At 43.9% G+C, this 23997-nt stretch overlaps 1 pseudogene; it reads left to right on the top strand.

Annotated features, from left to right (window-relative positions):
• The window catches only part of LOC115169198 (dihydropyrimidine dehydrogenase [NADP(+)]-like), a 162314-nt pseudogene that overhangs the window by 22370 nt on the left and 115947 nt on the right, over positions 1–23997 (top strand).

Genomic DNA, 23997 nt, shown 5'->3' with positions numbered 1-23997 from the left:
AACTTCTTCCAGTTAAGAAGGATGGAGGCCACTGTGTTCTTGGGGACCTTCAATGCTGCAGAAATTTGTTGGTACCCTTTTCCAGATCTGTGCCTCCACACATTCCTGTCCCGATGCTCTACAGACAATTCCTTCGACCTCATGGCTTGGTTTTTTCTCTGACATGACTGTCAACTGTGGGACATTATATAGACAGGTGTGTGCCTTTCCAAATCATGTCCAATAAATTGAATTTACCACAGGTGGACTTCAATCAAGTTGTAGAAACATCTGAAGGATGATCAATGGAATCAGAATCAGGATCAACTTGGTGTTTGTCTGAGCTTGGATGATTTCATTTGAAGTTCAACATAAAGAGTTTACATTGAGGGAGTTGAAACGTCTGTGTAAATGTATAGACATTGAACCAAGCTGTGATCACAAAGTCATAATTGTGAATTCCAGTCCCACTTCTACATGCTAATTGAGCACTAATAACAGGTTCACTACAAAAGTCTGATTCAAGACATCAAACTACATCTTTTGTGGGTACACATTTTCAATCTCCTTTTTAATGTGATTAAGGATGCATTTGGAAGTCTGTGCTGTGCCTTTTATCATGGCCGCCAGGCCTGAAAAAACAGCTCAGAGCTGTTCAGAGAGAGACCCTTTGTTAGTGGTACTCAAGATTCTGGCACACACTGCCGCGGGACATTTACGAATCCTGATCAAATAGGATTGCCTGTGCGTTATTTTCACTTGACACTTGGAGAGCTTACAGGCTGCTGGTCAGAAAAGCGTAAGTGATAGAACGAGAGAGGGAGAGAGAGGGTGAAACAGAGACGCGAGAGTGGGAAAGGTAAAGATAAATAAAGGGATAGACAGGATCTCTCATCTGCCAGTTTTCTCGTGTTAACTTTGAAAGTGATGCATCTGCATCTGATGAGGAAAAAGAAAAGAGAAACGTCAATTAATTAAACCATCAAAAAACACCTAATTTACCTCACCAACATCTGTCCATTTGTTAAGTCTGTTTACGTTGACTAGTTCAATAAGGAAAACATAAAACAAGCTTCACAGAGGCTGCTCAATCCCGCCCCCTGCTTTCTTTCTCTCTCTTTCAATCTCTCTGAGGTCTTGACGTTTGTAGACAGGTCTCGCAGCACTGCATCCATTTTGTTACTTCATGAATATTTAATCAGGCCCTGCCAAATTAGCCCATGTATAATTTAGTGGCGGCTTGTTGTTGTCTACCAAAATGGCGTCTCCACCGCCATTATGGAGTCATCAGTATTTATAACAAGTATTAGTCTTCCCTCTGCCTCTCTCTCGGTTGGTGCAGAGATACGTGGTGGCGAGGACGTACCGATCATCAGTCAGCCGTTTGTTTTCCGACCCCGCTGTCTCCATGGAGACAAAGGGACAAATCATTAAGTTAGCATAGACAGTGACACGCTATACCTCTCTCGTCCAATCAGGACTGCTGGATGGATTGGTGACTCTTCACAGCCTTAATGTAGTTAGGCCTTTACATTATAGTGATACAGGGAGGTGTGTGGTATCATATGTGCCTTGTTAACTTTTCATGTAAAAATGGATGCCTGTTCCTTATAATTGTGGCATATCATAACAGAGAAATTAATCAATATCAGTTGATTGGTATATTGTGAATGTAATCATGTATTCATCCCCACAGGTGTCTGAAATGTGCTGAAGCACCATGCTAGAAGAGCTGCCTCACCAACCTGGACATCAAGTCCTTCATCCCCAGCATCTCAAACATAGGCAAGAAACCTATTTCTCGCTGGGTCTTGATGATAATGTACATACAGTAATATGTATACATTGACATTGTATACCTGCGTGCAGAGCCGTTGTCTAGTGGTAATATTCCCCAGCATAGCCACATATGCGACTCCCAACCGTTCCCACTGTTTCTCTCCCACGTGACTGTCTTTGATTTACAGTCTGTGTCAAAACACCTACAAATATATATATATATAGCCATTGTATACCGTTAAACTCAAAGACAATGCATGAATGTAGATTTGAACATTCATTCTGAACTACTTATTATACTATGTATAATACATATACTATGTATAATAAGTTGAACAATTGAACCGTTACCCATTCTTCAGCTCACTATGTTGCTTCAATATCAATATGTGTCTGTGTTTGTATGCGTCAAAACTACTATGGAGCGGCCAAGGCCATCCTGTCGGACAACTTCGTGAGGCTGACGTGTGAGATGGTGGGCCTCACGTAGGAGCTCTGTGTGGGGGGCTGCAACCTCTTCGCCTCCGAGGAAGGACCCATCAACATTGGGGGCCTGCAGCAGTTTGCTGTTGAGGTAATGTACTGCATTTTGGCAAGAGAGATGCATACTTTTGACCTCAGTATTGAACTGCAAAAAAAGAGAAAGAGAACACATTTGCACATTTTTGTTCTAGCCCAGAACTTTGTAGGCTGAAATCCAGAGCTGTTTGGCATGAAAAGGAGTGGACTATTGGCACAAACATACTGGTACCCAGGCTAAGAACTTTCAGCTACACTATTGCACTACAATATGTGAACCGTTGCCAGGTTGTTGCTGTAAATGACGATGTATTCTCAGTCAACTCACCTGGTAAAATAAAGAAATAAATAAAGTAAAATTGTACCGATGGTCCTGATTTAACAACCACTGCTACCTGTCCTGTACTGTTGTAGTCAGAACAAAAGCACTCAGTCACTCTCTCCCCAATGTGCTTCCTTTCTCTCTTCCCTGTTCTCCCTCCTCCCTCTCTTCCCTGTCCCCCTTCCTCCTCTCCCCAGTCCCACTCCTTCCTCCTCGGGGTGGTAAAACGCCTGTCTCCGTCAGAGTGACAGCTCCTCTCTTCCTAAATGCTAAAGGTCACAGATGTTTATCAAACTGATGATTAGATAACCCCTTCTGAGAGGGCCATCACTATCCTGCCTCCACAAACACACGCACATGCACCCATATAAACACACACACACACACACACACACACACACACACACACACACACACACACACACACACGTGTGGCACGTACACACAGACCTACACACAAACACACTCTCACTCTCTCTCTCTCCCTCCCTCTCTCTCTTTCCCTCTCTCTCTCTCTCTCTAACACACACACTCATAAACACACACACATAATACACGCACACACACATAAACACATACACTCGCTCCTCAGGTTAGTCCTCCAATACAGGAGAAAAGGGCATTGCCTCGATTGAAGTCAGTTGGAAACAAGGGGTTTCTGTGAGCACCAAATCCCATTAGTTGTCACAGGACATCCCAGCCTGCCCAGGTAAACAGTGTAAACAGTGAGTGAGAGAGTGGGATGCCTACAGTACACAGGGATCCCTATACAGTAGGTACAGGAGAAAGAGTAAAATGAATACCCAACATTCTGAAAATACACTATATATACAAAAGTATTTGGACACCCCTTGAAGTTAGTGGATTCAGACATTTCAGCCACATCTGTTGCTGACAGGTGTATAAAATCAAGCACACAGCCATGCGATCTCCATAGACAAACATTGGCAGTAGAATGGCCTTACTGAAAAGCTCAGTGACTTTCAACGTGGCACCGTCATAGGACACCACCTTTCCAACAAGTCAGTTCGTCAAATGTCTGCCCTGCTAGAGCTGCCCCGGTCAATTGTAAGTGCTGTTATTGTGAAGTGGAAACGTCTAGGAACAACAACGGCTCAGCCGCGAAGTGTGGAAGAATTGTCTGGCCTGCACAGAGCCCTGACCTCAACCACATCAAACACCTTTTGGGATGAATTAGAACGCCAACTGCAAGCCAGGCCTATTCGCCCAACATCAGTGCCTGACCTCACTAATGCTCTTGTGACTGAATGGAAGCAAGTCCCCGCAGCAATGTTCCAACATTTAGTAGAAAGCCTTCCCAGAAGAGTGGAGGCTGTTATAGCAGCAAAGGGCAGACCAACTCCATATTAATATCCATGATTTTGGAATTAGATGTTCGACGAGCAGGTGTCCACATACTTTTGGTCATGTAGTGTATTTCATTTAGCCGACCTTACTTGTCCGATATCCAGGCTATTCAGCTCACATTCTGTAGCTGTGCATAATTAATTAAGGTTCCATTATCATAGCATCCACATAAAAACAATTACCATACTGTGTCTGAGGTTCCCTTGTAAATACAATTATGATGTAAACTATCATAACTGCAATAACTGCAGGTGTGGTAGCATGTTCTCAACACAGACCCACCGCCAAAAGCATCAGTCTTCCATCTCAATAAGTACCAATGGGTTTAAAGATTGACTAATAATTTTGTTCAATTTCAGCTGGTCAATTCCTCTCATGTCAAATGTCACATATTAATGTGCTATTCCTCTTTTGGAATGCCCCTCACATTAAAACCCCAGCCCACTCAGGGCTCTGACCTTTGTCCAATGTGACAACCATAAATGTCAAGTCCATATTAACTTCTCCCTGCCCTGAAAAGGATACTGTACATATTTTTTTTCTTTTTCTCCTTCACCATTTTTGCTTTAACATTTAGACATTCTGTTGTTTTTCATTCCAGGTTTTCAGCAAGATGGTAATTCCTGAGGTTCGTAATCCTGACCTGCTGCCTCCAGATCAGATGTCGGAGAGCTTTCATGTCAAGACCGCTATGATTGGCTGTGGCCCGGTGACCTTCAACTGTGCCTCGTACCTGGCCAGACTGGGGTATGACATCACTGTGTTCAATTAACAGACATATATTGGAGGATTGAGGTAGATGGGCTCAATTAGTATTACTAATTTCCAGTGAGTAACGATAATTTGGCTATGTACACAGGGTACCAGTACCGAGTCGATGTGCAGGGGGAAAGAGGTAATTGAAGTAGATACATTACATGACTAAAAGTATCTGGACACCTGCTCGTCGAACATCTCATTCCAAAATCATGGGCATTAATATGGAGTTGGTCCGCCCTTTGCTGCTATAACAGCCTCCACTCTTCTGGGGAAGGCTTTCCACTAAATGTTAGAACCTTGCTCTAGGACTTGCTTCCATTCAGCCACAAAAGCATTAGTGAGGTCAGGCACTGATGTTAAGCGATTAGGCCTGGCTCGCAGTCAGCGTTCCAATTCATCCCAAAGGTGTTCGATCGAGGTTGAGGTCAGGGTTCTGACAAACCATTTCTGTATGGACCTCGCTTTGTGCACGAGGGCATTGTCATGCTGAAGCAAGAAAGGGCCTTCCCCAAACTATTGCCACAAAGTTGGAAGAACAGAATCATCTAGAATGTAATTGTATGCTGTAGCATTAAGATTTTCCTTCACTGGAACTAAGGGGCCTGAACCATGAAAAACAGCCCCAGACCATTATTCAGCTTCCACCAAGCTTTACAGTTGGCACTGTGCATCTACCAAACCCAGATTCGTCTGTCGGAGTGCCAGATGGTGAAGTGTGATTCATCACTCCAGAGAACGCCTTTCCAGAGTCTAATGGCAATGAGCTTTACACCACTCCAGCTGACGCTTGGCATTGTGCATGGTGATCTTAGACTTGCATGTGGCTACTTGGCCATGGAAACCCATTTCATGAAGCTCTCGACAAACAGTTATTGTGCTGACGTTGCTTCCAGAGGCAGTTTGGAACTCGGTAGTGAGTGTTGCAACCGTGGACAGGCGATTTTTATGTGCTAAGCGCTTCAGCACTCAGTGGTCCTGTTCTGTGAGCTTGTGTGGCCTACCACTTCACGGCTGAGCCGTTGTTGCTCCAAGACATTTTCACTTCACAATAACAGCACTTACTGTTGACCCGGGCAGCTCTAGCAGGGCAGAAATTTTATGAACTGACTTGTTGGAAAGGTGGCATCCTATGACAGTGCCAACTTTGAAAGTCACTTGCCTCTTCAGTAAGGCTATTCTACTGCCAATGTTTGTCTATGGAGATTGCATGGCTATGTGCTCAATTTTATACAAATGTCAGCAATGGGTGAGCCTTAAATAGCCAGATCCACTCATTTGAAGGGGTGTCCACATACTTTTGTATATATAGTTTATGTGACAAGAAAACAGGACAGAAAATAAACAGTTTAGCAACCTTATGGCTTGGGGTAGAAGCTGTTCAGGGTGTAATGTTTTCAACATTCAAACATTTTGACAATGTTTGGATCCAATTTCATAGATAAGCCCTTTCTACAAAAGCATTGTTTAATAATTTGTGTTTGGTAATCATGTTCTATGTCTTCCTCTTTTCCTCTGTTTCAGTACTGCAGCCATCCCTCAGTTCCTCCTGCCCTATGAGGTGATGGAGTTTGAGATTGATCTGATGAAAGACCTGGGGGTGATGGTATTAAACACACAGCACACTGAGTACACACACATGCATGTGCACACACGCACACACATACACACACACACACATGTACAAACACTTGCATTGCGTGCATGCACACACACACGCGTATACAAAGACTTGCATTGCGCACATGCGCACACACACCACCTCACAACACCTGACTGCTTACAAACACCACACTGATTATAGCCACCCCTGATACCGCACCTTACTTCACCTCCTCAACATGTCGCAGCAGCGACTTTTCCGTGTTGTCTCTTTTTAACAACTATTTAATCAAACTCTGTATTTAACAAGTTTACCAAGGGTCTTAATTTTGTCCTCACACAACTTTTTTTATTCAACCTTTTCACCCCGGATCTATCTGGAGATAGATCTGCAGGACCTCCTCCGGCCGAAAAAAAAGTGAAGTAACATTATGCCTTCTCATTGCAGTCGCTGTACTCTTAATATACAGGAGAACTATTGCCTTATGGTGAGGATAGCCGAGTTGCAAGCTCGGCTTCAGATGCAACAGTTAGGCAAGGGCAATTTAAGTGCAGGAAAGGATGATACAGTGTCTGTGACACCAGTAAATACAGGTAGTAGTGTTAATCCCCCTGCCCAGTCCCTGCAGCCAGACAATTTTCTCATGGCTTCTGGAATGAAATGCTTTCTGCATGCTCAACTGGTGTCTGTCATTCAGCCGTTTTCTCCACTAAGCAACGAGTCGGAGTCAGAGCCCGAGCCTTCTCAGGTCTTTCCTCCACCCGTTACGGGGTCTGAGCTGCCAAAGCCTTCCACCATTAGCTCTGACAAATTGAAAACCCTAGTCATTCGTGACTCTATTACCCGCAATATTAGACTTATTAAACTTGAAAATAATCATTCAGCGATCATACACTGTTAATCAGGGGGCAGGGCTACCGACATAAAGGCTAATCTGAAGATGGTGCTGGCTGAGGCTAAAACGGGATGGTGTAGATGGTGTCATGACTGTCCTGTGAGGATCACAATGGGTCAGATCAGCTTGGAAATGGCTGACAATAACCAGATCCTCTCCCAGATCCTCTCCCAGGGTGGCCACCTCCGTAGTTGGAGGATTGGGGGGGGGGGGGGGTGTAGCACAGGAGCCGTCATTGACGGTGGCCACCCTCCCTTCCCTCCCTTTAAGTTTGGGGTTGTTTTGAGGGGTTTTTGTTTAAGGTGCATTCGGGGTCTGCACCTTGGGGGGGGGGTACTGTCACGTCCTGACCAGTAAAAGGGGGTTATTTGTCATTATAGTTGGTCAGGGCGTGGCAGGGGGGTGTTTGTTTTGTGTGTTTGGTTATTGTGGGTTTAGGTTCTAGTTTTACTATTTCTATGTTGTTGTCTCTAATTGGAGGCCATATTTAGTTGTGTTTGTTTTCACTTGTGTTTGTGGGTGGTTGTTTCTAGTATAGTCTGTGCACCTTATTGGACTGTTTTTGTCGTTTGTTTATTTTGAGTAAGTGTTTTCTTTAATAAAATGAAGAAGATGAGCACTTTACCCGCTGCGTTTTGCTCCACTCAATACGACCCTTGTGACACTTGCGGACGACACACAGCTGTACATTTTGATGAAACATGGTGAAGCACCAAAATTGCCTACCCTGGAAGCTAGTGTTTCAGACATAAGGAAGTGGATGGCGGCAAACGTTTTACTTTTCAACTAGTTTTAAACAGAGATGCAAGTTCTAGGTCCTAAGAATAAAAGAGCTCTGCTGTTTGAGCTGACAATTAATTTTGATGGTTGTACAGTCGTCTCAAATAAAACTGTGAAAGACCTTGGCTTTACACTGGACCCAAATCACTCTTTAAAGAACATATCAATAATATTTCAAGGGCAGCTCTGTTCCATCTTCATAACATTGCAAAAATCTGAAACTTTTTGTCCAAAAATGATGCAGAAAAACTAATCCATGCTTTTGTCACTTCTAGATTAGACTACTGCAATGCCCTACTCTCCGGCTACCCAGATAAAGCATTAAATACACTTCTGTTAGTGCTAAATACGGCTACTAGAACCTTGACTAGAACCCCAAAATTCAATCATATTACTCCAATGCTACACTGGCTTGCTGTTAATGCTCGGTCTGATTTCATGGTTTTACTGCTAACCTACAAAGCACTACATTGTCACGTCCTGGCCAGTATAAGGGTTAATTAGTATTGTAGTTTGGTCAGGACGTGGCAGAGGGTATTTGTTTTATGTGGTTCAGGGTGGTGTGTTTGTTTAAAGGGTGTTTGATTTAGTATTTCCGGGCTTTTGGTTTATGGTCTAGGTTTATGTATGTCTATGTGGAATCTAGTGAGTGTATGTCTATGGGTGATTAATTGGGGTTGGGACTCTCAATTGAAGGCAGGTGTTTTCTCTTTGCCTTTGATTGAGAGTCCCATATATTGGGGTGTGTTTGTGATTCGTGGGTGATTGTTCTGTGTTTAGCCTTGTGCCTTACCAGACTGTTGGTTGTTTGTTCATTCTCGTGTTTTGTTATTTTGGTATTCATTTTGGAAAGTTAAATAAACGTCAAGATGAGCCTGCACATACCTGCTGCGTTTTGGTCCTCCTTAACCGACGACAAGCGTGACATACATGGACTTGCTCCTACCTATCTCTCCGATTTGGTCCTGCCGTACATACCTTCACATACACTACGGTCACAAGACCTAGACCTCCTTATTGTCTTGAGAATTGTTAAAGAAACAGCTGTAGGCAGTGCTTTCTCCTATAGAGCTCCATTTTTGTGGAATGGTCTGCCTATCCATTTGAGAGACGCAGATTCGGTCTCAATCTATAAATCTTGCCTGAAGATTAATTTCTTCAGTAGGTCCTATGATTGAGTGTAGTCTGGTCCAGGCAGTGGTGAACCGCCCTTGTTGTCTCTGCCTGGCCAGCGCCCCTCTCTCCACTGGGATTCTGTGCCTCTGAGCGTACGACGGGGGCTGGGTCACTGGCTTAGTAGTGCTCTTCCATGCCGTCGCTAGGAGGGGTGCGTCACTTCGTTCCAGGATTATTTTGCTATACTCGACTTGAGTGGGTTGAGTCACTGACGTGATCTTGCTGTCACACTCGTGCGGTGGAGAAGATTTTTCATGGGCTATACTCAGCCTTGACTCAGAGTAGTAAATTGGTGGTCTGTTGATATCCCTCTAGTGGTGTAGGGGCTGTGCTTTAGCAAAGTGGGTGAGGTTATATCCTGCCTGGTTGGCCCTGTCTCGGGGTATCGTCGGACAGGGCCATAGTTCCCCCCCCCAACTCAGCCTCTAGTATCTATGCTGCAATAGTCTATGTGCCAGGGAGCTCGGATCACGTAAAATTCTCCTGTCTTATCTGGTGTCCTGTGTGAACGTAAGTATGCTCCGTCTAATTCTCTCTCTCTCTCTCTCTCTCTCGCTCTCTCTCTCGCTCTCGCTCTCGCTCTCGCTCTCTTCGCTCCCAGAGGACCTGAGCCCTAGGACCATGCCTCAGATCTACCTGGCCTGAGGACTCCTGGCTGTCCCGGTCCAACTGGTCGTGCTGCTGATCAAGTTTCTGCTGTTTTGTGGCTATAGAACTCTGACCTGTTCACTGGACATGCTACCTTGTCCCAGACCTGATGTTCTCGACCCTCTCTCTCGCTCCCTCACTCCCGCACCTGCTGTCTCAACCTCTGAATGCTTGGCTATGAAAAGCCAATTGACATTTACTCCTGAGGTGCTGACCTGTTGCACCCTCTATAACCACAGTTATTATTATTTGACCCTGCTGGTCATCTATCAATGTTTGAACATCTTGAAGAACGATCTGGCCTTAATGGCCATGTACTGTTATAATCTCCACCCCGCACAGCCAGAAGAGGACTGGCCACCCCTCAGAGCCTGGTCCTCTTTAGGTTCACCACTTACACACACACTCACCAAACCATAGACACACTATGCTCACACACAACACTCTCACTGTCAAGAGCTATGCACCCATCACCAGGAAAATGTCTGTGACATTAATAACGACAAAAGCAACCTAAAGCCCTAAACAAACAGGTACAGGGCAGAGAAATCAATTAGAAGCTACAGTGGGGAAAGCTAAGTGACAAAGACACTTCCTCCGGCGTGGGGCATCCATCTGGTCATTGTCTGAATGCCATAGCCAGGAAAAAGGCCAATCAATATTACTCATCCAGCTCACCTAACCGTGATTAATTTGATTTATTCCTAATTATTTATTTATTTGATGGAGAGAGAGAAAAGAAGAAGGGAAGAGAGAGGGAGAGAGAGAGAAAAAGTAATGGAAGAGAGAGAGAGAAATAGATGGGGTATTGAAAGGTGGAGAGGGAGAAGGGTGAGAAAGAAAGATTGAGAGAGAGAAGAAAGGGAAGCATGGGGAAAAGAAAGAGAGATAAAAGAGAGAGTGAGACAACATTCCTTGAGGTTGGCTAGACAGGAGCGAGGGGATGAAGGGAGGGGAGTTAGCTAATGCTTCTTGCCGTCTGACCTTTTCTTCAAGGCTTTATTAATCTCCAGAAATGAATTCCATTAAGATGGCCTCTCAATTAATTTAATTAAGAGAAAGAGTGTGAGGGAAATGAGAAGGAAGACGTTGTCCCAACTTCACTCTATTACGCCAGTGACAAACACAAACAAATAGGCCGCTGTCATGGCCGTGTCATTTGTCTTTTCCATGTAGTTATCGAACCCCAGAGGAATGTTACCCAACCATGGTCCTATTGTCTCTGTCTCTGAATATCACTGTGTGTATTTTATGTGATGAATGTCACTGATTATTCACTTACATCACACACACATTTAACTCAACCCTAAAAATCCATAACTTGCCCACTTTCAGGTTGTCAGAGAGAAGGGACTGGGTATGAACGGGATGAGCCTGAACTCCCTGAAAGACAAGGAATTCCAGGCTGTCTTCATTGGAATTGGTTAGTCACTTGCATCTTTCATGTCTTACCTTACATAAAATATAAGATATAGTGTAGCTTGTTGTGCAAAACTCAATCTTTAACCAGAGATGTTTTTTAAAACTATATGGTGGAATGTGCTTTGTTGCTGCCCGGGCAAATAAAATGTTGTCCTGAAGACCATGTTAATTTGCTTTGACTCTAGTGTTCTGTTTGTATAAAAAAAATAAACCAAGCTGAGCATCACACCATTCTCCTGCCTAAATTCCCTTTAGGGCACAAGGCGAGACCCAAATGCAGACACAGGAGGCAGATGGTTGAGCTCTGATATTTATTACACCAAAAGGGTTAGGCAGAAGGCCGGTTGGGGACAGGTGAGAGTTCAAAAACCAGGTCAGAGTCCAAACAGTACCAGGGGATAGGCAGGCTCAAGGTCAGGACAGGCAGGGGTTCAGAGAACAGGTCCGAGTCCAAACAGTACAAGGGGATAGGCAGGCTCGATGTCAGGACAGGCAGGGGTTCAGAGAACAGGTCTGAGTCCAAACAATACCAGGTGATAGGCAGGCTCGAGGTCAGGACAGGCAGGGTGTTTCAGAGAACAGGTCCGAGTCCAAACAGTACAAGGGGATAGGCAGGCTCGAGGTCAGGACAGGCAGGGTGTTTCAGAGAACAGGTCCGAGTCCAAACAGTACCAGGTGATAGGCAGGCTCGAGGTCAGGACAGGCAGGGGTTTAGTGAACAGGTCAGAGTCCAAATGGTTCAAGGGGATAGGCAGACTCGAGGTCAGAACAGGCAGAGTGGTTAGGCAGGCGGATTCAGCGTCAGGACAGGCAAGGGTCAAAACCAGGTCTAGAAAAAAACTGAGACTGGAAAAAATAGGAGCTAAGAGAAACGCTGGTTGACTTGGCAAAACAAGACGAACTGGCACAGAGAGACTGGAAACACAGGGATAAATACACCGGTGACTAATGGGGAAAACAGGAGACACCTGGAGGTGGGTGAAGACAATCACAAAGACAGGTGAAACAGATCAGGGTGTGACAAATTGCGTTCCGACCACTCCCTCCACACACCAAACGGCGTGCTGAGTGCGCACACAAGCTCCCGTTAGTCGTACAGAAGTAAAAGCCTATAAAAACGTATCTAACTGATGGGATACACAAGCTACATTAATTGCCAAATGACGACAGCTTTATCACAAATTCAAAATGGACTGGTTAATTGAAGTAGGATAATATGTGTTCCAACAACGAGCTGCAGTTTAGGAATAATAATGCTCGTCAAACATCTCATTACAAAATTATGGGTAATAATATGAAGTTGGTCCGCCCTTTGATGCTATAACAACCACCACTCATCTGGGAAGGCTTTCCACTAGATGTTGGAACATTGCTGCGGGGACTTGCATCCATTCAGCCACAAGAGCATTAGTGAGGTCGGGTACTGATGTTGGGCGATTAGGCATGCCTCGCAGTCAGCGTTCCAATTCATCCCAAAGGTGTTCGATGGGATTGAGGTCAGGGCTCTGTGCAGGCCAGTCAAGTTCTTCCACACCGATCTCGACAAACCATTTCTGTATGGACCTCGCTTTGTGCACGGGGGCATTGTCATGCTGAAACAGGAAAGGGCCTTCCCCAAACTGTTGCCACAAAGTTGGAAGCACAGAATCCTCTTGAATGTCATTGTATGCTGTGGCATTAAGATTTCCCTTTTCTGGAACTAAGTGGCCTAGCGTGAACCATGAAAAACAGCCCCAGATTATTCCTCCTCCACCAAACTTTACAGTTGGCACTATGCATTGGAGCAGGTAATGTTTTCCTGGCCTCTGCCAAACCCAGATTTGTCCATCGGACTTCCAGATGGTGAAGCATGATTCATTACTCCAGAGAATGCGTTTCCGTTGCTCCACAGTCCAATGGTGACAAGCTTTCCACCACTCCAACCAACACTTGGCATTGGGCATGGACGAATAGCTATTGTGCTGACGTTGCTTCCAGAGGCAGTTTGGAACTCAGTAGTGAGTGTTGCAACCGAGGACAGACAATTTGTGCGCTCTACGTGCTTCAGCACTCGGCAGTCCTGTTCTGTGAGCTTGTGTGGCCTACCACTTCACGGCTGAGCCATTGTTGTTCCTAGAGCTTTCCACTTCACAATAACAGCACTTACAGTTACCCGGGGCTGCTCTTGAAGAGCAGAAATTTGACGAACTGACTTGTTGGAAAGGTGGCATCCTATGACGGTGCCACATTGAAAGTCACTGAGCTCTTCAGTAAGGCCATTCTACTGCCAATGTTTGTCTATGGAGATTGCATGGCTGTGTGCTTGATTTTATACACCTGTCAGCAACAGGTGTGTCTGAAATAGCTGAATCCACTAATTTGAAGGTGTATCCACATACTTTTGGCTATGTAGTGTACTTGTGAACTGCTAGGGCCATTTAGAATTGGTTAGCCTAGGCTATTATGCCCCTAAACATAGACAGGTTCCAAACTTTAAATATGCAAAAACATTAGTTTGATAAAGACAAAGACCATATTTTCATCAGAATCATTAAGCATACGCTCACCAAATAGATGTCGTGGCTGTAATTTATCACCATGTGTAATTGTTCATCCCTTAAAAAAAGTCAAAATAACAAGCAGAATACACTAAATTGAACATCTGAATATTGAAAAGAAGACAGATTTTGGTTTCTAACCCAGATTTATTTTTCTTTCAACTCGCCAAATTGAGCCCCGTTTCAGATAATCCAGTAGTGGTGCGTGGGTAAAATCACTTGGGAAGCCAAGTCAGAAAAAAAACATATTATAACCTATGTGTTGTGTTAATTGCGTTGTTTGGTCTATAACCTCATAGTTCATGTGCCTTGGCACTGTGATATATTGGCCTAAGGCTGAGACAATAAGAAGACAGTGGCAGAATAAATTCAACCCCACCTTTGTTTCATCCCAAAACCGGAGAGCAACATCTGTCCGGTGAAGTCCACAAAACACATTGCATGTAACAAACAAATCTACAGCATGGTCAAGCAATAATTTTTTCTGACATTTTCAGACTACTAAACAAGTATTGATTTAGAACTAGAGAGAGTTACCGCAACTCGCTAAGAAAACAGGCGCTGGCTCCATTAATTATCTAGTAACCTATGCTTAGTCTAATACAGTGACAACTAAAATACACCAAAAACTATTTAGTCCAATCAACGTAAGATAAATATTATGTGGCTGTCCATGGCACTGATTTCTGTGTGTGTGGGGGGGGGCTTGCAAGTAGAAAAAACATGTTGACTCACACTACTTGTAGAGAAAAGCCAAAGCCATCCTCCTCTTTATGTTGCCTAAATGGTCTATGACTCTGTCATACAGTACACACTTTTAGTTTTAGTTGTCCTAGGCTACCTGGCTAAAATGCTTGCTCGTTAGCCAAACTTCCTTTCATGGGCAATGATGCACCAGGCCAGCTAGTTAACATTAGCCTACTACATCTAGCTACATATTGAACTTCTGTCCTCTCAGGCCAGGGGCACAATGTATGAATTTATGGTTGGATCAGAATCACTGTTATAATCGTTGGCCAGTACAGAGAATTAAGTAAAACCACAAGTCCAAATCCCTGTCTCCATCCATGGCTAATTTAGGAAAGGGACGATTTTAGCTAGTCACCGGAGGACAACAACACAACGAGATGCAACAGTTCAAGTTGTTTCTGTCAATGACATTTGGTTTCTGATGTGATGTGATCGGTGTGAAGCCAAATCCAAACTGGCTTCCCTAAAGAGTTTTTTTTGTGTACCAGGACCATTTACAGCTGAGCTCACTCAGTTTAGCTTAATAATCTGATATGGATAGGGGGCAGTATTTTCACGGCTGGATGAAAAAACGTACCCGATTTAAACTGGTTACTACTCTTGCCCAGAAATGAGAACATGCATATTATTAGTAGATTTGGATAGAAAACACTCTGAAGTTTCTAAACCTGTTTTAATGATGTCTGTGAGTATAACAGAACTCATATGGCAGGCAAAAACCTGAGAAAAAGTCAACCAGGAAGTGTAGTATGTGAAAATTGTAGTTCTTCTTTCTAGTCCCTTTCGAAACTACAGTATCTGTGCTGTTACGTTGCACTTTCTAAGGCTTCCATTGGCTGTCTAAAGCCTTCAGAAAGTGGATTGAGCCTTCTCCTGTCTCTGGGCAGAGTATAGGAGCTCAGTTACTGAGTGGTCTGCCTGAGGACAAAGGGATTGGATATGTGCGTTCCCGTGAGCACGCTGTTTTTTCTTTTTCTCCTTGAATGAATACACTATTGTCCGGTTGGAATATTATCGCAATTTTACGTAAAAAATACCATAAAAATTGATTTTAAACAGCGTTTGACATGCTTCTAAGTACGGTAATGGAACATTTTTACTTTTTGTGTCTCGAATTGGGCTCGCGTGTTACCCTTTGGATAGTGACCTGAACACACGAACAAAACGGAGGCATTTGGACATAACTATGGATTATTTCGAACAAAAACAACATTTCTTGTGGAAGTAGCAGTCCTGGGAGTGCATTCTGACGAAGATCAGCAAAGGTAATACAATATTTCTAATACTAATTTTGAGTTTAGGTTGCCCCGAACTTGGCGGGTGTCTGAATAGCTCACCGTGATGGCGAGCTATGTACTCAGAATATTGAAAAATGTGCTATCGCCGAAAAGCTATTTTAAAATCTGACACAGCGCTTGCATAAAGGAGTTCTGTATCTATAATTCTTAAAATAATTGTTATCTATTTTGTCAACGTTTATGATGAGTATTTTTGTAAATTCACTGGAGGTTTTTGGTGGGAATACATTTTCTGAACATCACGCGCCAATGTAAAAAGCTGTTTTTGAATATAAATATGAACTTGATTGAACAAAACATACATGTATTGTATAACATAATGTCCTAGGAGTGTCATCTGATGAAGATCATCAAAGGTTAGTGCTTCATTTAGCTGTGTTTTGGGTTTTATTGACATATATGCTTGCTTGGAAAATGGCTGTGTGGTTATTTGGTCTATGTACTCTCCTAACATAATCTAATGTTTTGCTTTCGCTGTAAAGCCTTTTTGAAATCGGACAATGTGGTTGGATTAAGGAGAAGTGTATCTTTAAAATGGTGTAAAATAGTCGTATGTTTGAACAATTGAAATTATTGGAGTTTAGCGGAACGCTAGCGGAACGTCTGTCCTCAACAGGTTTTACGCTGATTGGCTATTATTACTTCTTTTTTTAATCAAGGGAGGCCAAATGCTCGCTGGCTTCCCTTGTATTCAATGCTATGGGCAGCAACAATGTCATACTCTTTTTGATCAGACAGCATCAGATAGATGGGCTACATTTTTGTTCACATTTTAGTCATTTAGTAGACACTTATCCAGAGCGACTTACAGTTAGTGCATTCATCTTAAGATAGCTAGGTGGGACAACCACATCACAAGCATAGAATGTAAATTGTTCATCAATAACATAGCTATCAGTAGAGTCAGAGCTGGGGGGGGGTCAAGTGCAAGTGCTGGTTAAGTGTTATTTTTATTTTTATTTTGGTCGAGTTGAGGAGGGGGATTATTTAAGATACTTTTTGAAGAGGCAGGGTTTTAGATGTTTTTCGGAAGATGGGCAGGGACTCTGCTGTCCTAGCTTCAGGGGGAAGCTGGTTCCACCATTGGGGTGCCAGGACAGAGAAGAGCTTGGTCTGGTCTGAGCAGGAGCTGTAGGTGGGCCTAGAGACCTGAGGTGGCAGAACGGAGGGATCGGGTTGGGTCGTAGGATTTGAGCATAACCTGAAGGTAGGGAAGGGAAGGTCCTCTTGCTGTTCCGTAGGTAAGCACCATGGTCTTTTAGTGGATGCAAGCTTCGACTGGAAGCCGGTGGAGTGTGCGGATAAGCGGGGTGGCATGAAAGAACTTGGGAAGGTTGAGTGCAAGGTGGGCTGCTGCGTTCTGGATAAGTTGCAGGGGTTTGTTGGAACAATCGGAGAGCCCACCCAATAGCACACCCAACAGTTGCAGTAGTCCAGACGGGAGAGGACAAGTGCCTGGATTAGGACCCTCGCCGCTTCCTATGTGAGGTAAGGTAGTACTCTACGGATGTTGTAGTGTATGAACCTGCAGGAGCGGGCCACCGCTTTGATGTTTGCAGAGAATGACAGGGTGTTGTCCAGGGTCACGCCAAAGTTCTTTGCATGCTCTGAGGGCGAAACTGTGGAGTTGTCAACTGTGATGGAGGTGTCTGAGCGGGCAGGCCTTCCCCAGGAGGAAGAGCTGTTCCGTCTTGTCGAGGTTGAGTTTGAGGTGATGGGCTGACATCCAAGTTGAGATATCTGCCAGGCACACAGAGATGCGTGTCACCACCTGGGTGTCAGAAGGGAGGAAGGGGAAAAGTAGTTGAGTGTCATCTGCATAGCAATGATAGGAGAGACCATGTGAGGATATGACGGAGCCGAGTGCATAGTTTAGAAGAGGATAGGGCCTAGAACCGAGCCCAGGGGGACACCAGTAGTGAGAGTATGTGGTGCATTCACAGATCCTCTCCTCGTCACTTGCGATCCAAAAGTGTGCATAGCCTGAGATGCCCAGCCCTGAGAGAGTGGAGAGGAGGATTCACGGTGTCGAAGGCAGCGGATAGAGGATGAAAACAGAGAGAGAGTCAGCTTTGGCAGTGCGGAAAGCCTCCGTGACACAGAGAAGAGCAGGCTCGGTTGAGTGACCCGTCTTGAAGCCTGACCGGTTAGGGTCAAGATCGTTCTGAGAGAGATAACGAGAAATATGATCAGAGACAGCATGATCAAGTGTTCTGGAAAGAAAATTAAGAAGGGATACAGGTCTATAGTTTTTGACGTCAAATGAGTTGAGTGTTGGCTTCTTGAGGAGGGGAGCAGAGGGACACTGTTTTGTTCTTTCAGATGCTTTCTCCGGTGAGATAAATTCAGCCTCTTGCGAATTGAAGGAAATGTATGAAACACAGAGAGACGAAAGATTACATTTTTTATTTTCCGATTTTTCATTTGTTGGGGTACATTTTTGGGGGAAGCCTGACTTCCCTTAGCCCCATGAATACACGCCACTGAAATGATCACTCTTTGAGAATAACTGTTCCAGGCACGAGATACGCATCACTTCGCACTGGTAACTTTTTTCATTTGGGAAAATATTGTGTTATATTTTATTTTGTTATACTACGTCATATTTTTTAACTATAAAATAGATGTGTCTTGACTGTGATAAGGGCTCTGGAAATAAGAGCATCTTTTCTGCTAAATAAACAAAACAAGGCTATGCCATTGCACATCCATAAGCTTCTACAAGCAAACGCCACTGCTGAGGTTACTGATTGTGTTCTACAACATAATATAATCAACTGAAATGATGGTTTCAATAAATGTATCTTAAATGGCACTTGCTTTTTTATTGACTGAATAGACACTGAGTGTACAAAACATTAGGAACACCCGGAGTCAGCCCCAGGTCTTCAGGGCTAAGCCCCGGATGTTCTTTTATGTATTTTATTTTACCCCCAATTCCATGGTATCCAATTGGTAGTTACAGTCTTGTCTCATCGCTGCAACTCCCGTACGGACTCGGGAGAGGAGAAGGTCGAGAGCTGTGTTTCCCCCAAAACACAACCCAACCAAGCCAAGCCAAGCCGCACTGCTTATTGACACAATGCCTGCTTACCCAGTATGCCAGCCACACCAATGTGCCGGAGGAAACACTGTACACCTGGCGACCGAGTCAGTGTGCATACACCCAGCCTGCCACAGGAGTCACTAAAGCGCAATGGGACAAAGATATCCCTGCTGGCCAAACCCTCCCCTAACCCGGGGTCTCCCGGTCTCGGCCAACTGCGACAGAGCCTGGAGTCGAACCAGGATCTCTAGTGGCACAGCCTTAGACCACTGCGCCACTCGGGAGGCCCTGCCCTGGATGTTATGAATGTCTAGTGACATCCCTGCTGGTCAGTCTATGTCATGGAAGAAGAGGTGTTCCTAGTGTTTTGTACACTCAGTTTATATTCGGCAATTTAGCAACTAGGATTTGTTATCTGTAATGGTTATGATAAATTAGGCATTGTCGCAATCTGTTGGCATATAGATAAATGAGCACATATGTTCTAAAAATAGAAGAAAAGTTTATTTGAGTACTCGTGTACTCAAAAAAGATCACGCGAGTTCTCAAAGAGTCAAAAAAATTTAAATGCCCGTCCCTCGGATGTATGTACTAGAGGTCTAATTGGTCCACCGGAACCCAAATAACGGAGGCCAGACAGGTCTGAAATTCTGTAGTTGACCCTCGGATCCGAATTGGATCTGATTTGATTGTCACGGGTCTCGGGTATGTGTAATTATAAGTGATTTGCCGGTAACGACCCGTACAGACACAACCGCGACTTCTGCAATAGAGAGAGAGAGAAACTTTTCTCTTTTATACTGCTGCACAGGATTTTCACGAGAGTGGCGTGTGTAGCTTTTTGTTGTCGGCCAATCACAAGTCATCAAAGCGGCACTAGCCTCTGGCTCTGTGTGTGCCACAGCAAGCAAGTTAGGAGAGCAATGGAAGATGGAATTAAAATGATGCAATTAAAAGTTAAATGAGAACGATAGGCTACAGTGACCAATAGTCAACAGGTAGGCTGCTACTTAATACTCTGAATGGACTGGGTCTATAAGGGAACGGGTCTAGTTGTCCTCAGGTCTATTCGGACAGGTGCCCATATAAAAAAAATATATATTAGGGTCTTGGGAGAAAAGCAAGACCTCTAGTATGTACAATAGGATGCATGACTACAAGACTACTGTACTTACACTGAGGGCACCACAGACTCTTAAAATCTCCAGTATGCCAGCTAGGTTAGTCCTGCTCTGTGCCACAGTCCCCCATTGCAATCATGATGAGGTGGTCTGTCTGGGAGAAAGGGGGGTGTCCTCCAACCACTACCTTTCTCATTTCAGACTTCTTCTGCCTGCTCCATTTGGTTTTCATGGGACCAAAGTGAGACAGAGCTACCTACTGCACAGTGCTTACTGTAGTAACGAATGCTGTAGTGAAACCCACTGTTGTACTAGCAGTCTTTCTTCCTTTGTCTACTTCATATATTTATCTGCCTCACCAGTCCTCTGCTCTTCTTTCTTTTTCCTTCTTCTCATTTTCTCTCTCTCATTCTCGTTACAGTAGAGTATAACAAGGGGCTTATTTTTCATGTCTATATATACTATCGTCTCCTATCGCAGCTGTCACTTTCCTTCTCTTCCTATGGTGACCATAGTTAACAGTATCGCTCGTTAGCTCATGTAATACCTTGTTCTTACTCACACAAGTAAAGGGAGATGGTACACTGAAGCAATTTGGTTTCAAATGAAAGTCTATATTTAGATATGTAAGTGAATAAACCCTGCCATGCCTATACTGATTTGATTTAAGGAAATTCAAATACCCCTGGTGGGAGGCCTAGCTGCATGGTGTGTGTGTGTGACTTTCCTTTATTGTAATGAAAAGAAGCTGGGTAGCATTTATTATGTTTGGAACCTGTTGGTGCCTGGTTTGGTAATTAGAGCATGGAGCTACTTTCAAACTATTCAGGGATGTATTTTCTGTTTTTTTTTCTGTCTCACAGCAGAACACAAAGGAATTGGATTTCAGAAAGAAAATGAAGTCTCATTTTTTTTTAACCAGTTCTGTATTTTTTTTTCTAAATTCAAACCCTCTGCTGAGATTGACATGCATATGTTTCCCACTGTTCAGAGCAGGTTGAAGAGCATAGATAAGAAGGGTTATTTCTCGGGCAGTTAAGTGCACTAGCTAACACACGCAGGGTTTGTACCTATCGCTGTTGTTGTGTTGCTGACTGTCCTTACTGATTGTGGTTATAGCAGTGGGATCTTTGTGTCACTCTCTTGTTCCAATTGTTCAAAGCCCAAGCTTATTTTTCTGATGGTGCCTTTTCAAGAATGGCTTCTTTCCATCAAAGGCATGAAGTCAGGCAGATTGTATAGACTACAAATTCTGCAATGCACACAATATTACTTTGTGGGAACGAGTGTCATATTCCATAAAACAAGCTTTTGATGGCAGCTCTTCCCAACAGTGAGGTTGAAAGGAAGTACACTGACGTGCTGTGGCTGGAATTGTATGAAAGAGGTGCATTTAGGACATCAAATGAAGAAAAAGAGCCTTTGGTGTGAAAAAAGTTCCACTGAACGGGTTTCAAACAGGTTTGGAAAGGGCTGCATTTTTGACAAATATTGTGTTTGATGTAAAAGTATGCTGTAAAACATAGTAAAAAATCTAATCAAAGGTTATTTGTTGCGTACACAGATAAGCAGGTGCAGTGAAATACACAAATAAAACCAAGAGAAAAGAAGAAGAAATTAAGAAATATAAGTACGAGCGATGTCAAAGTCTAGAATATAAATATGTTATGTGTATAGACAGAGTGGACAATATTTTAAGTAGGAAAAAGGTATGTACAGCTGTAGTTATATAGGATGAGCTATGTCGAGAACACAGTATGTACTGTACATATAAAGTGGGTAATCAGTTTCTCAGATATCAAATATAATTTCTACGGAATTGTGTTGCAGGAATGCCACTCTTATCTGTATCTAACTACATAAACTATTTCAGAACAATAAACATTATTAAAGTGACCAGTGTTCAATGACTCTACGTACCTAGGGTGGCAGTCTCTAAGGTGCAGGGTAGAGTACCGAGTGGTATCGTGTCAGTTAGTGTCAGTCTCTAAGGTGCAGGGTAGAGTACCGAGTGGTATCGTGTCAGTTAGTGTCAGTCTCTAAGGTGCAGGGTAGAGTACCGAGTGGTATCGTGTCAGTTAGTGTCAGTGTCTAAGGTGTAGGGGAAGGTACCTTGCGGAGGCCGGCTAGTGGTGATTATTTAAAAGTCTGATGGCCTGAAGATAGAAGCTGTTTTCAATTTTCTTGGTCCCAGCTTTGAGGCACCAATACTGTCTCCGCCTTCTAGATGGTAGTGGGGAGAACAGGCCGTGGCTTTGGTGGATGAGGTCTTCCCGGAGTCTTCCTGTGACTCTGGGTGCTGTAGATGTCCTGGAGGCCAGGCAGTGTGCCCTCGGTGATGTGTTGGGTTGACCACACCACCCTCTGGAGAGCCCTGCGGTTGCTGGCGGTGCAGTTGCCATACCAGGCAGTGATACTTTTTATGATTTATTTTTATTCAACCTTTATTTAACTTGGAAAATCAGTTAAGAACAAATTCTTATTTACAATGATGGCCTACCAAAAGGCAAAAGGCCTCCTGTGGGGACGGGGGCTGGGATTAAAAATGTAAAGTAAAATAAAAATATAGGACAAAACACACATTACGACAAGAGAGACACCACAACATTACATAAAGAGAGACCTAAGAGAACAACATAGCATGGCAGCAATACATGACAACACAGCATGGTAGCAACACAACATGACAACAACATGGTAGCAACACAACATGGCAGAATCCCAACATGACAGCAGCACAAAACATGATCCAAACATTATTGGGCACAGACAGCAGCACAAAGGGCAAGAAGGTAGAGACAACAATACATCACGCGAAGCAGCCACAACTGTCAGTAAGAGTGTCCATGATTGAGTCTTTGAATGAAGAGATGGAGATAAAACTGTCCAGTTTGAGTGTTTGTTGCAGCTCGTTCCAGTCACTAGCTGCACCGAACTGACAAGAGGAGCGACCCAGGGATGTGTGCTTTGGGGACCTTTAACAGAATGTGACTGGCAGAACGGGTGTTGTATGTGGAGGATGAGGGCTGCAGTAGGTATCTCAGATAGAGGGAAGTGAGGCCTAAGTGGGTTTTATAAATAAGCATCAACCAGTGGGTCTTGCCACGGGTATACAGAGATGACCAGTTTACAGAGGAGTATAGAGTGCAGTGATGTGTCCTATAAGGAACATTGGTGGAAAATCTGATGGCCAAATGGTAAAGAACATCTAGCCACTCGAGAGCACCCTTACCTGCCGATCTATAAATTACGTCTCCGTAATCTAGTATGGGTAGGATGGTCATCTGAATCAGGGATAGTTTGGCAGCTAGGGTGAAAGAGGAGCGATTACAATAGAAGAAACCAAGTCTAGATGTAACCTTAGACTGTAGCTTGGATATGTGCTGAGAGAAGGACAGTGTACCGTCTAGCCATACTCCCAAGTACTTGTATGAGGTCACTACCTCAAGCTCTAAACCATCAGTGCTAGTAATCACACCTGTGGGAAGTGGTGCATTCTTCTTACCAAACCATATGACCTTTGTTTTGGAGGTGTTCAGAACAGAGCAGAGAAAGCTTGTTGGACGCTAAGAAAGCTTTGTTGTAGAGCGTTTAACACAAAATCTGGGGAGGGGCCACCTGAGTATAAGACTGAATCATCTGCATATAAATGAATGAGAGAGCTTCCTACTGCCTGAGCTGAGTTGTTGATGTAAATTGAGAAGACCGTGGGGCCTAGGATCGAGCCTTGGGGTACACTCTTGGTGACAGGCAGTGGCTGAGACAGCAGATGTTCTGACTTTATACACTGTACTCTTTGAGAGAGGTAGTTAGCAAACCAGGCCAAAGGCCCCTCAGAGACACCAATACTCCTTAGCCGGCCCACAAGAATGGAATGGTCTACCGTATCAAAAGCTTTGGCCAAGTCAATAAAAATAGAAGCACAACATTGCTTAGAATCAAGGTCAATGGTCACATCATTGAGAACCTTTAAGGTTGCAGTGACACATCCATAACCT

The sequence above is a fragment of the Salmo trutta genome, chromosome 31, assembly GCF_901001165.1.
Source record: "Salmo trutta chromosome 31, fSalTru1.1, whole genome shotgun sequence".
NCBI classification, from domain to species: Eukaryota; Metazoa; Chordata; class Actinopteri; order Salmoniformes; family Salmonidae; genus Salmo; species Salmo trutta.
The sequence above is the reverse complement of the archived record's forward strand: the minus strand, read 5'-3'. Positions and strand labels throughout refer to the sequence as shown.